The sequence below is a fragment of the Zalophus californianus genome, chromosome 4, assembly GCF_009762305.2.
Source record: "Zalophus californianus isolate mZalCal1 chromosome 4, mZalCal1.pri.v2, whole genome shotgun sequence".
Taxonomy (NCBI): Eukaryota; Metazoa; Chordata; class Mammalia; order Carnivora; family Otariidae; genus Zalophus; species Zalophus californianus.
In genome coordinates, this window is record NC_045598.1 from 88692995 (window position 1) to 88710457 (window position 17463).

Genomic DNA, 17463 nt, shown 5'->3' on the forward strand with positions numbered 1-17463 from the left:
GTAGATCTAAACAGGTGTATTTGTGTGGACAGAAGAGGACAAATAATTGTTTCAAAGTGCATGTGTCAGGTACATGCTTTCCTTTGATTCTTGAAAATAGTCCCCAGGGCAAAAAAAAAAAAAGGACTGAATAAAAAATTTAAAAATGATATGTTAAGAAGACAAGGCTTATAACTTACATAGCTAATTAATTGCAAAGGAGAAGAAGACTCAAGCTTATTTTCAAATAGATCAAAATTCTTAGTTTATGTTTCAAAGAATTCACAAAGAAAATGGTACAATGAGGAAATACGTGGGATTTCCTTTGAGCATTTTACACCATGTCAATACATTTCATCCAAAGCACAGTATGCATTACACTATGCCCAATACTAAAGCCAGATAGGAGCTAACACCGCACTTTTTCAATGTATTGCCTGAGAATTACAATAATAACTTCATAAATCAGATACACTGGGGGGGCAGAGCAAGATGACAGAATAGTAGGAGACCTGGATTTCGTCTGGTCTCAGGAATTCAGCTGAATAGGGATCAAACCATTCTGAACACCTACAAACTCAACAGGAGATCGAAGAAAAGAATAGCAACAACTCTCTGAACAGAAAAGCGACCACTTTCTGGGAGGTAGGAGGTGCGGAGAAGTGAATCCGAGGTGATATTCGGGAGGATAGATGGCAGGGGAGGGGGCCTCCGTCGGCCGCTTCTGGCAAGTGATAGAGCCGCGGAGCACAAAATCGGAACTTTTAGAAGCCGGCTCCGCTGAGGGACGTTGCTCCAGTGGCTAAGCGGGGGGTGGAACCCTCGCGGGACAGTGTGGCCTCAGGACCCTCGGGGTCACAGAAAGACCCGGGGTTCCTGAGTGTGGCAGAGCTCCCAGGTATTGGAGCGGGGAAGCCAGCTGCAGAGACGGAGCCGAGGCGTGGGCTCTCAGCCCCAGGTTGCCATAAACCATGATCCACAGCCCAGTCGGGCCACTGCTCCTCCAGCAGGGACCCAACAAGTGGCAGAGCCGGGGAGACTCCCCTTCCTTCCCTGGGAGGAGCGGCGCGGGAGCGCACTGCAGGGATCTGCTGGGTTTGGAGACTCCACATGGGGTCAGGTGCCAGAGATACAAACGCTCAGTCACAGGCAGGGTGAGCACGGAGTGCGGCCGAAGACCGGGGAGACGGGAGTGACTGACTGCTTTTCTCTGGGGGCACACTGAGGAGTGGGGCCCCAAGTTCTCGGCTCCTCCGGGGGGAGATTGGGAGGCTGCCATTTTCACTCTCATCCTCAAAAGCTGTACGGAAAGCTTGCAGGGAACAAAAGCTCCCGAGAGCAAACCCGAGCAGATTATTTAGCCCAGACGGACAAGGGCGGGGCAATTCTGCCTCCATCAAAGACATTAGGGAACCACGGCAACAGGCCCCTCCCCCAGAAGATCAGCGAACAGCCCACCAAGACCAAGTTTACCGATCAATGAGAACGGGAGAACTCAAGCGCTAGGGGAATACTGCACATAGAATTCATGGCTTTTTTACCATGATTCATTAGTCTTTCAAAGTTAATTTTTTTAACTTTTTTTTAATTTTTCTTTTTCCCTTTTTCAACCAACATCTTATCAACCCTTTTTTTAAAAAAACATTTTTATTTTTCATTTTTAGAGTCATATTCTATCCCTTCATAGTTACCCTTATTTTTGGCATATATATATATATATATATATATATATGTTCTCTCTTTAAAATTTTGAGATACAGTTTCTTCTAACAGATAAAAATATACCCTAAATCTCTAGTGTATGGCTTTGTTCTAGTCTCCTGCCTAATCACATTCTCTCCCCTTTTTCTTTCTTTCATTCTTTTTTTTTAATCCTCTTCTTTCCTTTTTCAAGCACCTTATCAATTCCATTTTAAATTTTTTTATAATTTTCTTTACAGTCATATTCCATCCCTTCATTGTATCAACCCTTATTTTGTACATATATAAGTCTTTATTTCTTTAAAATTTTAGGAGGCACTTTCTTCTAACAGACCAAAATACACCCAAAATCTACTGTGTGGCACTGATCTATGTACTAGCATTATCATATTTGATCATATTCTGTTTTTTTCTTGTCTTGATCTGTTTTTGTTTGTTTTTATCTTTTTTTTTCTTTCCCTTCCTTTTCCCCTGGTTTCAGGTCTTTTCTCATTTGTTTAGAGTATATTTTGTGGGGACGTTGTTAACCTGTTAGCATTTTGTTCTCTCATTCATCTATTCTCCTCTGGACAAAATGACAAGACAAAAAAAATCACCTCAGCAAAAAGAACAAGAGGTAGTACTATCTGCCAGGGACCGACTCAATACGGACATTAGTACAATGTCGGACCTAGAGTTCAGAATCATGATTTTAAAGATACTAGCTGGACTTGAAAAAAGCATGGAAGTTATTAGAGAAACCCTTCCTGGAGAAATAAAAGAACTAAAATCTAACCAAGTCGAAATCAAAAAGGCTGTATATGAGGTGCAATCAAAAATGGGGGCACTAACTGCTAGGACAAGTGAGGCAGAAGAGAGAATCAGTGATATAGAAGACCAAATGATGGAAAATAAAGAAGCTGAGAAAAAGAGAGATAAACAACTACTGGATCACGGGGGCAGAATTCGAGAGATAAGTGATATGATAAGATGAAACAACATTAGAATAATTGGGATCCCAGAAGAAGAAGAAAGACAGAGAGGGGCAGAAGGTATATTGGAGCAAATTATAGCAGAGAACTTCGCTAATGTGGGGAAGGAAACAGGCATCAAAAGTCCATGAGGCACAGAGAACCTCTCTCAAAATCAATAAAAATAGGTCAACACCCCGACATCTAATAGTAAAACTTACGAGTCTCAGAGACAAAGAGAAAATCCTGAAAGCAGCTCGAGAGAAGAGATATGTAACCTACAATGGTAGAAACATTAGATTGGCAACAGACCTATCCACAGAGACCTGGCAGGCCAGAAAGGACTGGCATGATATCTTCAGAGCGCTAAACGAGAAAAATATGCAGCCAAGAATACTATATCCAGCTAGGCTGTCACTGAAAATAGAAGGAGAGATAAAAAGCTTCCAGGACAAACAAAAACTAAAGGAATTTGCAAACACGAAACCAGCCCTCCAAGAAATATTGAAAGGGGTCCTCTAAGCAAAGAGAGAGCCTAAAAGCAGCATAGACCAGAAAGGAACACAGGCAATATACAGTAACAGTCACCTTACAGGCAATACAATGGCACTAAATTCATATCTTTCAAAAAAGAAAGAAGAAGATTTAAAAAGAAAAAGAAAAAAGAAAAAAAAGGAGAGAATGTGATCAGGCAGGAGAATAGAACAAGGCCATACACTAGTGATTTAGGGTATATTTTGATCTGTTAGAAGAAATTGTATCTCAAAATTTTAAAGAGAGAACAACATATATATATGTCAAAAAAGGGTAACTACTATGAAGGGATAAAATATGACTCTAAAAATGAAAAATAAAAAGTTTTTTTTAAAGGGATTGATAAGATGTTGTTTGAAAAAGGGAAAAAGAAAAATTCAAAAAAAAAGTTAAAAAAATTAACTTTGAAAAACTAATGAATCAGGGTAAAAATGCCATGAATTCTATGTGCAGTATTCCCCTAGCGCTGGAGTTCTCCTGTTCTCTTTGATCAGTAAACTTGGTCTTGGTTTGCTGGCTGTTCGCGCTGATCTTCTGGGGGAGGGGCCTGTTGCCGTGGTTCCCAAATGTCTTTGCCGGAGGCGGAATTGCCCCGCCCTTGTGAGTCCGGGCTAAGCAATCTGCTCTGGTTTGCTCTCAGGAGCTTTTGTTCCCTGCAAGCTCTCGGTAGAGCTTTGGAGGAGCAGGGTGAAAATGGTGGCCTCCCAATCTCTGCCCGGAAGAGCTGAGAACTCAGGGCCCCGCTCCTCAGTGTGCCCCCAGAGAAAAGCAGTCACTCCCGTCTCCCCGGTCTTCGGCCGCACTCCGTGCTCACCCGGCCTGTGATCGAGCGTTTCTATGTCTGGCACCCGACCCCGGGTGGAGTCTCCAAACCCAGCAGATCCCTGCGGTGCACTTCCGCGCCGTTCCTCCCAGGGGAGGAACGGGAGTCTCCCCGGCTCTACCGCTTGTTGGGTCCCTGCTGGAGGAGCAGTAGCCTGACTGGGCCGCGGATCACAGTTTATGGCCACCCCAAGCTGAGAGCCTGCGCCTCAGCTCCGTCTCTGCAGCCGGCTTCCCCGCTCCGATACCTGGGAGCTCTGCCACACTCAGTCACCCCCGGTCTTTCTGTGACCCCGAGGGCCCTGAGACCACACTGTCCCGCGAGGGGTCCACCCCCCGCTTAGCCACTGGAGCGACGTCCCTCAGCGGAGCCGGCTTCTAAAAGTTCTGATTTTGTGCTCCGTGGCTCTATCACTTGCCAGAAGCGGCCGACGGAGGCCCCCTCCCCCGCCGTCTATCCTCCTGAATATTGCCTTGGATTCACTTCTCTGCACGTCCTACCTTCCAGAAAGTGGTGGCTTTCTGTTCAGAGTGTTGTTAGTATTCTTATCTTCGATCTCCTGTTGAGTTCGTAGGTGTTCAGAATGGTTTGATCCCTATTCAGCTGAATTCCTCAGACGAGACGAAATCCAGGTCTCCCACTCCTCCGTCATCTTGCTCCTATCACTAAATTCATATCTTTCAATAGTTATCCTGAATGTAAATGGGCTAAATGCCCCGATCAAAAGACACAGGTTATCAGATTGGATTAAAAAAAAAGACCCATCGATATGCTGTCTGCAAGAGACTCATTTTAGACCCAAAGACACCCACACATTGAAAGTGAGGGGATGGAAAACCACTTACCATGCTAATGGACACCAAAAAAAAAAGCTAGGGTGGCAATCCTTATATCAGACAAATTAGATTTTAAACCAAAGACTGTAATAAGAGATGAGGAAGGACACTATATCCTACTTAAAGGGTCTATCCAACAAGAAGATCTAACAACTGTAAATATCTATGCCCCTAACATGGGAGCAGCCAATTATATAAGGCAATTAATAACAAAAGCAAAGAAACACATTGACAACAATACAATAATAGTGGGGGACTTTAACATCCCCCTGACTGAAATGGACAGATCATCCAAGCCAAAGATCAACAAGGAAATAAAGACTTTAAATGACACACTGGACCAAATGGACTTCACAGACATATTCAGAACATTCCATCCCAAAGCAACGGAATACACATTCTTCTCTAGTGCCCATGGACAATTCTCCAGAATAGATCACATCCTAGGTCACAAATCGGGTCTCAACCAATACCTAAAGATTGGGATTATTCCCTGCATATTTTCAGACCACAATGCTTTGAAACTAGAACTCAATCACAAGAGGAAAGTCGGAAAGAACTCAAATACATGGAGGCTAAAGAGCATCCTACTAAAAAATGAATGGATCAACCAGGAAATTAAAGAATTAAAAAAGTTCATGGAAACCAATGAAAATGAAAACACAACTGTTCAGAATCTTTGGGATACAGCAAAGGCAGTCCTATGAGAAAAGTATATAGCAATACAAGCCTTTCTCAAGAAACAAGAAAGGTCTCAAATACACAACCTAACCCTACACTTAAAGGAGCTAGAGAAAAAACAGCAAATAAAGCCTAAACCCAGCAGGAGAAGAGAAATAATAAAGATCAGAGCAGAAATCAATGAAATAGAAACCAAAAGAACAATAGAACAGATCAACGAAACTAGGAGCTGGTTCTTTGAAAGAATTAACAAGATTAATAAACCCCTGGCCAGACTTATCAAAAAGAAAAGAGAAATGACCCAAATCAACAAAATCATGAATGAAAGAGGAGAGATCACAACCAACACCAAAGAAATACAAACAATTATAAGAACATATTATGACCAAATCTATGCCAGGAAATTAGATAACCTGGAAGAAATGGATGCATTCCTAGGGATGTATCAACTATCAAAAGTGAACCAGGAAGAAATAGAAAACCTGAACAGACCTATAACCACTAAGGAAATTGAAGCAGTCATCAAAAATCTCCCAACAAACAAAAGCCCAGGGCCAGATGGCTTCCCCGGGGAATGCTACCAAACATTTAAAGAAGAATTAATACCTATTCTCCTGAAACTGTTCCAAAAAAATAGAAATGGAAGGAAAACTTCCAAACTCATTTTATGAGACCCCCATTACCTTGATCCCAAAACCAGGCAAAGACCCCATCAAAAAGGAGAATTACAGGCCAATATCCTTGATGAACATGGATGCAAAAATTCTCACCAAAATACTAGCCAATAGGATCCAACAGTACATTAAAAGGATTATTCACCATGACCAAGTAGGATTTATCCCTGGGCTGCAAGGTTGGTTCAACATCCGCAAATCAATCAATGTAATATGATATATTAACAAAAGAAAGAGCAAGATTCATATGATCCTCTCAATAGATGCAGAAAAAGCATTTGACAAAGTACAGCATCCTTTCTTGATCAAAACTCTTCAGAGTATAGGGATAGAGGGTATAAACCTCAATATCATAAAAGCCATCTATGAAAAACCTACAGCGAATATCATTCTCAATGGGGAAAAGCTGAGAGCTTTTCCCCTAAGGTCAGGAACGCGGCAGGGATGTCCACTCTCACCACTGCTATTCAACATAGTATTAGAAGTCCTAGCCACAGCAATCAGACAACAAAAAGAAATCAAAGGCATCCAAATCAGCAAAAAGGAAGTCAAACTCTCACTCTTTGCAGATGACATGACATTTTATGTGGAAAACCCAAAAGACTCCACCCCAAAACTGCTAGAACTCATACAGGAATTCAGTAAAGTGGCAGGATATAAAATCAATGCACAGAAATCGTGGCATTCCTATACACCACCAACAACACAGAAGAGAGACAAATTAAGGAGTTGATCCCATTCACAACTGCACCCAAAACCACAAGAGACCTAGGAATAAATTTAACGAAAGAGGCAAAGGATCTGTACTCAGAAAACTATAAAATACTCATGAAAGAAATTGAGGAAGACACAAAAAATGCAAAAACATTCCATGCTCATGGATTGGAAGAACAAACATTGTGAAGATGTCAATGCTACCTAGAGCTATCTACACATTCAATGCAATCCCCATCAAAATACCACCCACTTTTTTCAAAGAAATGGAACAAATAATCGTAAAATTTGTATGGAACCATAAGAGACCCCAAATAGCCAGAGGAATCTTGAGAAAGAAAAGCAAAGCTGGTGGCACCACAATTCCGGACTTCCAGCTCTAATACAAAGCTGTCATCATCAAGACAGTATGGTACTGGCACAAAAACAGACACATAGATCAATGGAACAGAATAGAGAGCCCAGGAATGGACCCTCAACGCTATGGTCAACTAATCTTTGACTAAGCAGGAAAGAATGTCCAATGGAAAAAAGACAGTCTCTTCAACAAATGGTGTTGGGAAAATTGGACAGCCACATGCAGAAGACTGAAACTGGATCATTTCTTTACACCACACACAAAAATAGACTCCAAATGGTTGAAAGACCTAAATGTGAGACAGGAGTCCATCAAATTCCTAACGGAGAACACAGGCAGCAACCTCTTCGACCTCAGCCACGGCAACTTCTTCCTAGAAACATCACTAAAGGCAAGGGAAGCAAGGGCAAAAATGAACTATTGGGATTTCAACAAGATAAAAAGCTTTTGCACAGCAAAAGAAACAGTCAACAAAACCAAAAGACAACTGACAGAATGGGAGAAAATATTTGCAAATGACATATCAGACAAAGGGCTAGTATCCAAAATCTATAAAGAACTTATCAAACTCAACACCCAAAGAACAACTAATCCAATCAAGAAATGGGCAGAAGACATGAACAGACATTTTCCAAAGAAGACATCCAAATGGCCAACAGACACAAGAAAAAGTGCTCAACATCGCTCAGCATCAGGGAAATCCAAATCAAAACCTCAGTGAGATAGCACCTCACACCAGTCAGAATGGCTAAAATTAACAAGTCAGGAAACGACAGATGTTGGCGGGGATGTGGAGAAAGGGGAACCCTCCTACACTGTTGGTGGGAATGCAAGCTGGTGCAACCCCTCTGGAAAACAGTATGGAGGTTCCTCAAACAGTTGAAAATAGAGCTACCATATGATCCAGCAATTGCACTACTGGATATTTACCACAAAGATACAAATGTAGGGATCCGAAGTGGCATGTGCACCCCAATATGTATAGCAGCAATGTCCACAATAGTCAAACTGTGGAAAGAGCCAAGATGTCCATCGACAGATGGGATAAAGAAGAAGTGGTATATATACACAATGGAATAGTATGCAGCAATCAAAACGAATGATATCTTGCCATTTGCAACGAGGTGGACGGAACTGGAGGGTGTTATGCTGAGTGAAATAAGTCAATAAGACAAAGACATGTATCATATGACCTCACTTTTATGAGGAATTCTTAATCTCAGGAAACAAACTGAGCGTTGCTGGATTGGTGGGGGGGGTGGGAGGGATGGGGTGTCTCCGTGTTAGACACTGGAGAGGGTATGTGCTATGATGAGCGCTGTGAATTGTGCAAGACTATTGAATCACAGATCTATACCTCTGAACAAATAATGCAATATATGTTAAGAACAAAAAAAGAAGAAGAAGAAGACGGCAGGAGCGGAAGAATGAAGGGGAATAAATCAGAAGGGGAGACGAGCCATGAGATACGATGGACTCTGAAAAACAAACTGAGGGTTCTAGAGGGTACGGGGCTGGGGGAATGGGTTAGACTGGTGATGGGAATTAAAGAGGGCACGTTCTGTGTGGAGCACTGGGTGTTATGCACAAACAATGAATCATGGAACACTATATAAAAAACTAATGACGTATGGTGATTAACATAACAATACAAAATTTAAAGGAAAAAATCAGATACACTGGGATTTCTAAGAAGAGAACATTAAATTATGGTTTGTTGTATCTGAATTCCTAAAATACTAGCTTAGTAATGCATATGTGATGTATAAACAAACCTTTGTAAATGCTCCAGTTGGAGTTCAAATTCTAATATTCCTTCATGCCTTATACCCACATTTAAAACCAAGAATTGGCCACGAGTAAAATTATGAGTTTTAGTGACTCCATCCTGGATATCTGGATGGGGCGGGGGCGATTATATTGGGATACAGCTAGATCCGAAGCCAAGAGAGTAATGAGATAGAAACAAAAACCTGAGTTGGAAACTAGAATCATTTTAAGTAGGGAGAAAGAAGATGTTATGAATAGCTGTGAAGCACCCATATGATTTGTCCATCACTATTCCTGAGTAGCAGCACCGGGCTGCCTTTCTTCAAGCAATGTTACCTGTACAGGGGCAGTTATTATCCATTTGTAATGAAAGAAGGGAAGAGGGGCTTCATCCCTTTCTCATTTCTTCTTATCTAATAATGTTGAGTATAGACCCCTGTCTTGTTAGATGTGCTATACACAGGATAACCCATTTACAGGCAAACTTATTAGCTTTTCAGAATATTTTAATATTTATTTTCAATATACTCACTTCAGAGTTTACTGAAACAGGACTGCTATGGTTTGCTTGCCTGAAACATCACTCCCAAGGTGAGATGAAAAAATTTTGGTCTAATGTCACACAGCACTAGCTCACAAGGCATTTGAGTTGTTTGCTATGACAGTTATCTCATATAGTTAAGATCTGAATATATTGAGTAGTGACCTATTTCTTTTAAAAAAAGTAACAGAATTATCTATGTTTTCTTTCATTATCCCTCTAGAATTAGTGTTTTGAGCTGCAAAGGACACTGTCATTCCAAGTGACAAATGATATTATCTTCAAGCTCATCCTTGGTCTTTTATTTTGCAGATGATAGAAAAATATTCATGGTTATTTGTTGTAGCCACATCCTACCTTCTTTTTTCTCACCTTTGCACACAAACTTCAAGCTTTTCATTATTTCATCTTCAAAGAAAGCTATTCACTATAAGCCATCTGTACTGATGAAACTGTAATAACCTCTTCCTTAATTTTCATTATTTAGATGAAGTCCTTCTAAATGACGACTAGTAAATTGTGTTTTCCTGTTAATTCTTAATAACATGCCTATAGCCTGAACGAGAAAAACTTTCTTCATACATTTATGAAATTATTATTATTTTTATTAATCATAGGGCTTTAGAGATTAGAATCTAGCCTTGTTAAGTAAATTCTGCATATCGTGCTTTTGTAAAGGGTGCCATATCAGAAGATGATTCAAGATTTGTAATTTTCACCCTTCATTTTAATTACTCCTTTCCAGTATTGCAATAGTTACTTAAACTGACTTTTAAAAGGCCATTCAAGATGATCAGTGAGCACATAAATATTCTTTAATGATTTCCTATTTGTTTTGCATGCAATATTCTCCAATCTAAAGTGAGACTGACAGAAAAAGTATCTAAAGTATTTAGTGAAATGAATGATGATTTTTTAATTGATTCACTAAACAAGCACAATCAGATTATTAAAGGGAATTGTGTATTCTTGCTTCAAAGGTCTGTTATTTTATACTGCTTACCTCACAAATCAGGAAATCTATGATTAACAAGGTTCTTTTCTGTAACAGTCCGAATTCCTAGTATTGTAGGATTTCCATGTGCATTTATAGTTATATAACCCAAAATAGAGAAGGGAAGGAGAAAAAGTAATTTCCTTCAATATCTACTACATGTCAAGTTCCATACTGGTTTCTTTATACATGTTAATTTATTTAAACCCCAGCATGAAGGGACATTGTGAAATTGAGAGGTTCAGATTTTTGGTATCATCACGACCATCAAAAGATGTTTTAAAGACATTTTATTTTTCTCATGGCTTTAAATGTTTTACATTTGGAAAGGAATTTTGAAATAGTAACTACTTTATTCAAAATAAGAGTTAATGAGAACTGGATGAATAAACACCAAGAACTATTTATGTCCTGGTGATGCAAAAGTGAATGGGATACTCTTGTAGTTCTCTATTAATGAATGTCCTATTTTTTTAAGATTTTATTTATTTATTTGAGAGAGAGAGAATGAGAGATAAAGAGCACGAGAGGGAAGAGGGTCAGAGGGAGAAGCAGACTCCCTGCTGAGCAGGGACCCCCGATGTGGGACTCTATCCCGGGACTCCAGGATCATGACCTGAGCTGAAGGCAGTTGCTTAACCAACTGAGCCACCCAGGCGCCCAATGAATGTCCTATTTTAAAAGTGTAAATCATATTTTGGTGTGAGAGTGTGTATGGGGGGGGGAGAGAGAGAGAGAGAGAAAGAGAGGTATTAACAATTCTGTTGTTTTTTTTTTTTTTTAGATTTTATTTATTTATTTGAGAAAGAGTGTATGAGCTGGGGAGAGGGAAAAACAGACTCCCCGCCAAGCAGGGAGCCCGATGTGGGGCTCCATCTCAAGACCCTGGGATCATGACCTGAGCTGAAGGCAGGTACTCAACCGACAGCCACCCAGGCACCCCAGCAATTCTATGTTCTATGTATCCTTTTATATTCCATTCATAATTAGAGAAAATGAGATCTACTAAGCATATGTTATGGCAGATAATTATTATTTCACTCTCTTTCCTCTCTAATGACGACTTTTTTTGGCTCACCTTTAATTAGATTAAGTGAAGACTGACATATGAATTTGGTGGAGTGGTCCCTATATAATTTTAAAAATAAAGAGCCGGGGCGCCTGGGTGGCTCAGTCGTTAAGCGTCTGCCTTCGGCTCAGGTCGTGATCCCAGAGTCCTGGGATCGAGCCCCGCATCGGGCTCCCCGCTCCGCGGGAAGCCTGCTTCTCCCTCTAACCCTCCCCCTGCTTGTGTTCCCTCTCTCGCTGTGTCTCTCTCTGTCAAATAAATAAATAAAATCTTTTAATAAAAAAAAAATAAATAAAAAAAAATAAAAATAAAGAGCCAATTTTAGGACTGCTTATCAAATGGAAGTCGATTTTTCCACAGAGAATAGATAATTGTTTATGTTATATATACCATACAGTTTCCAGGATCACCTCTGAAAAGTAGCTGAGGCCTTTAAACTGTTCTGATTAATATGAGACAAGGTTGTGATTTCTATAGTTGCCCTCTAGAGGCCTGTTCTTGAAATTCTTTGACAGGTAATTTTACAGTTCTCTCACATTTATTACCCTACTTCAGAATAAGTTCCAAGTGTTTTTCATAGCGTGTGAGAAATGACATGTGTAGGGGAGAACTGAAAAAGCAGTTAGGAGAATGGAAGGATAATCCATGAGTAATAAACCAAACCTATTCATTTTGCCTCCAGCGAACAAGTAGATACCAGAGCCTCATGATGGTTATGGTAATAACTCCAGTCTCTGCACAGTTCAGCCAGCTCAGGTCCTTATCTTCTGCCCATTAACTCTTATCCCTTCTGGTGAAATACTGCTTTTTTTAAACTGTGACAGTTGATTGAGTTACCTATAGTAGCTGCCCCTGAAGTTCTCCCCTGTCTCCAGGCTCACATATTATCTTGAGCTGAATGACTTAAGAACTACCTAGTGGATATATTCCACTAAATATCAATGTAGTCCAGCAAAATATGAATTTTCTACTCCAAATCTCTAAACTATAACTGATTAACAATCTCCATCTAAGAGATAATTCTGTGAAGAAATGGGTGTTTTTTAATATGTTGACTTCCCTGATCACCTAATTCTAGGGCTTTGTTCTGATAGCTAACCCTTATACCTCCATCATTTTCATCTTCTCCTTCTATAATGAATAAATCCCACTACCATATAAAATAATATTTCCCATAAAAGAAACCTGACTTCACTATTTTCATTTAATTTCTATTTTACATCTTTACTATAACTTGAAACACACTTAATGAAAATAGTTGGCTTTAATGGAAAGCTTTATCACTTTTCTTCTGTGCTCCGCTAAGGGGCCTATCTGAGTTTTAACCCCAAACTAAAATCTTCCCCATGAACACCCAAAGGAGGCCTACAACAGGCCCTGTGAGTAGGCAAATCAGTGAATGTCAATTCACTGTCAAACTAAAGATAAAAAAATGTACTGAGGCTATAGATCCATGAGGTAATACCTAGCAATCTAATAAATGGAGCCCCAGAAAAAGGAAAATGAACAAATATTTCAAAAGTACCATCCCAAGGTCTTTCCAAATTTGATGAAAAGTAAAAATCCATACATCCAAGTCATTAAATAAACTCAAAGTGGAATAAATATAAAGAAATCAATAAGCAGACATATCAAAACCCAATTGCAAATAAAGCAGTGAGTAACAAGGATAAAATATTTAAAAAAAAAAGTCAGAAGAAAAATACACTCTATATAAACAGAACACAGATAAGGATGACAGAAAATTTTTCATCAGAAACTAAGCAAATGAGAAAATGAAGTTACTTTCTCAAGGTGGTAGAAAAAAATAAAACTGTCAACCTAGATTTCTATACCATGTTTTTTAAAAATAAGGGCAAAATGGAGACATTTTAAGACCAACCACGACACAAATAATATAATGGCTATAGTCTTAAAATCATTATCATCATCACTTATGAAACCATTTGCTGGAGAGGACAAAGAGCAACAGGAACTCTCATTCTTTGCAAAATTAGAGCTGTTTTAGAAGTCATTTGGTAGTTTCTGACAAACCTAAACACAGTTTAATATACGATTAGGATCTTAAGTGTTCATCCAAATTATTTGAAAATTATTTCCACACGAAAGTCAGAATGTAATTGTTTACTGCATCTTCATAATCACCCAAAACTGAAGAAAGCAAGAGCAACAAATAAATGAAGTATTATTGGATTTTATTCCAAACTATAATATAAGCATCCATGTATCCACATTGGTATAAATAAGTGAATAAATAAATTAAAGGGAGAGAATGTACAAGTTTTTTTATTAAAACAATTTCAAAATATTGAATTGTGGATTTCATACAATGATTTCATTCCATAGAGTACAGTACTGAAAGGAAGAAAGTACTATTTTTACAGTGGAGAAACCTGACATACATTACCTGAACTAAGTGATTAAAGTTAACATCAGTAGTGATATGTATTACTGTTAATATATGTTCTTGAAATGATGTGATGAGAATGGCATTTTATCTCTACAGTCTATCTTCCAGAAAGCCATTATCCTATTCGAATCATGAGAAAAACATCAGACAAATTGTAAATAAGGAGCATTCTACAAAATACATGATCAGTCCTTCTCAAAACTGTCAAGGTCATCAAAAACAATGAAAATCTGAGAAACTGTTACTGCTAAGAGATGCCAAGAGATGTAATGACTAAATTAATGTGGTATACTTGATAAGATCCAGGGACAGAAAAAGGATATTAAATAAATACTAAGGGTATCTGAGCAAACTATGGACTTCAGTTAATATTAATGTATTAATACTGCCTCATTAATTTGAACAAATTTGCCATAATATGTAAATTGTTAGTAATGTGACATACTGGGTTTTTGTTATATGGCAGCTGTCTGTATTACCTTAACAATTTTTCTGTATAAATCTAACACTATTTTAAAATAAAAAGTTATCAAAATAAGACAAGAAAATGAATATATATGCAAGCACTAAGAGAAACTGAAGAAAGCTGGAGTGGATAGATTATCAGATAAACCATTCAGAAGGAATATTACCAGGCATGCAGAGAAACATTTCAAAATGTTAAAAATACATTCACCAAGAGATTATAAAGATCTTGAATATATACTAACTTAATAGGAGAGCTTCAAAATACCTGAAGCAGAAAATTATAGAAGTGCAAGGAAAAATAACAAAACCTTCAAAAATAGTAATAGATTTTGATACCTCTCTCAGTAACTTACATAACAAGTAAACAAAAAAATCAGTAAGACTACAATGTGACCACAAAAACATGATTACTAAACCCGATCATACAACCCTCAAGTAGTAGGATGTACCTTATTTTGAGCTGCTTAAGAGATAGTTCATAAAGGAGACCATATTTATGGCCATAAAGCAAGATCTGATGAATTAAAAGCACTGAAATTAATCAGCGTTAAGTTCTTTAACCATACAGAATCAAAATATAAATAACAAAGGCATACAGAAAATTGCAAAATATTTAAAAAGTAACAAGACATTTTTAAGAAATCCATGTATTAATGTGTCATAATAAAAATAACTAATGAGGTTAGAAAATATATTGATTTGAATTAAGAAGAAAAGAGAATATATTAATATTATGTGTGGGGTGCCTGGGTGGCTTAGTTGATTAAACATCCGACTCAGTCTCAGCTCAGGTCTTGATCTCAGTGTCTTGAGTTCAAGCCCTGCGTTGGGCTCCATGTTGGGTGTGGAGCCTACTTAAAAAAAAAAAAATTTGTGGGACATAGTTAAAGCAGTACTTACAGGAAAATTTGTATCTTTAAATATTTATATTAGAGGGAAAATAAGGTCTCAATTCAATCAACTATGCATATACCTTAATAAGCTTGAAAGAAGAACAAATTAACTCCTAAGAAGCAGGAATAAGGAAACAGCAATGGCAAAGCTGGAGATAATTAAGAGAAAATCAAAATAGAAAAAGCAGAACCTGAGTTCACAAAGCTTATAAAATTGATAGCTATCTAGCTAGACTGATCTTTTAAAAAAGAAGAGAAAGAAACCCAAATTATCATTATCAGGCATGAAAGAAGAGAACAATATTCTAGATCCAATAGACATGAAAATGATGACAAAGGTATATTATGAATAATTCTAAAAATGAATGATTAGATGTAATATAAAAGTTCCTTAAAGTACCACACTATGAAAGTTTACTCAAGAAGAAATAGATAATCACAACTGCCCACATCAACTAAAGAAACAGACTTTATATGTAACCACCTACCCACTTAGAAAACCTCAAGCAGAGATCACTTCAATGGTCAATTCTACCAAATACTTGAGGAAGAAATACATCAATTTTTTTACAAGTTTTTACAAGTTATAGAACAGGAGGGAACATTTCCCAATGAATTTTAGGATGTGATCATTACCATGATAACAAAATCTTGTGAAGCTATTAAAAAAATGAATACTAAACATTGATACTCACTGTGGGCACAGATGCAAAAATTCTTAACTAAATAGTAAGAAATCAAATCTATCCATATGTATAAAAAAATAATCACCAGGTTTAAGTACAATTTATCCCAGAAATGCAAGATTGACATTTGGAAACCAATCTATGTAATTCAATTTATTAAAACAATAAAAAGAAAAATCTAAAAATCATATCAATGGATATTGTAAAGCACTTAAAAAATTCAACATCCATTCATGGTAAAGTCTTGACAAATTAGAAATGAATGAGCATTTCTAAAACTGGTAAAGGGAAAGTATGAAAAATCCACAGCTCATATCATTCTTAATAATGAAAAATTTAAAGTTTTTCTCCTAAGATTAGGAATAAGGCAATGTTTTTTACTATCTCTACTTTTATTTATCATTAGACTTAGTTTCTTTTTTTTACAGACTTTATTTACTTGAGAGAGAGAGAGCGGGCGAGCATAAGGGGGGGAGGAGCAGAGAGAGATGGAGACCCAGACTCCCCACTGAGTAGGAAGCCCAATGTGGGGCTGGATCCCAGAACCCTGGGATCATGACCTGAACTGAAGGCAGACTCTTAACCGACTGAGCCATCCAGGCACCCCCTAAACTCAGTTTCTAGTAAGTAAAAAAACCGAAAAAATAAATAAAAGCATACATATCATAAAGTAAGATGTATGTTTGTTTGCATATAACATGATCATGTAGAAAATGACAAGGTACCTTTAAAAAAGCTACCATAATAAATGAGTTTACAGGGGCTCCTAGCTGGCTCAGTCAGTGGAATATGCAACTCTTGATCCTGGGGTTAGGAGTTTGAGCCCCATGTTGAGTGTAGAGTTACTTAAAAATAAAACCTTTACAAAAATGAGTTTACGAGTTTATTGGACAGAAGGTCAATATTTAAAAAATAGATTGTTTTTCTAAATATTACCAATAAATTTAGAGTATTTAAATATCACACATATTGCATCAAACATAGAATACTGAAATTTAAAAATGTAAATATATATAAGGTTTAGATACTAAAAACTACTAGACATTGTTGAAGTAAATTTAATAAGATTCAAATAAATGGAAATTTCTCCATGATACTGTATTAAATATCTCAACATTTTTAAGATCTCAATTTCCCCAAAATTTACCTACAGTTTCCAAGAAATCCAAATCAAAATTCCAAAAGTGTGTTTTTTTTTTTTTTTAGAAATTGATAAGCTGATCCAAAAATATATAGAGAGGAGCAATGAACATGGAATAACTAAAATAGCAAAACAGTTTTAAAACAGAACAAAGGTGGAGAAGAACTGTTTTAAAGACTTACTATAAAGCCATAATATTCAAAAGTGTCATTAAAACCCATCAATGCATAAACTTTAGTGA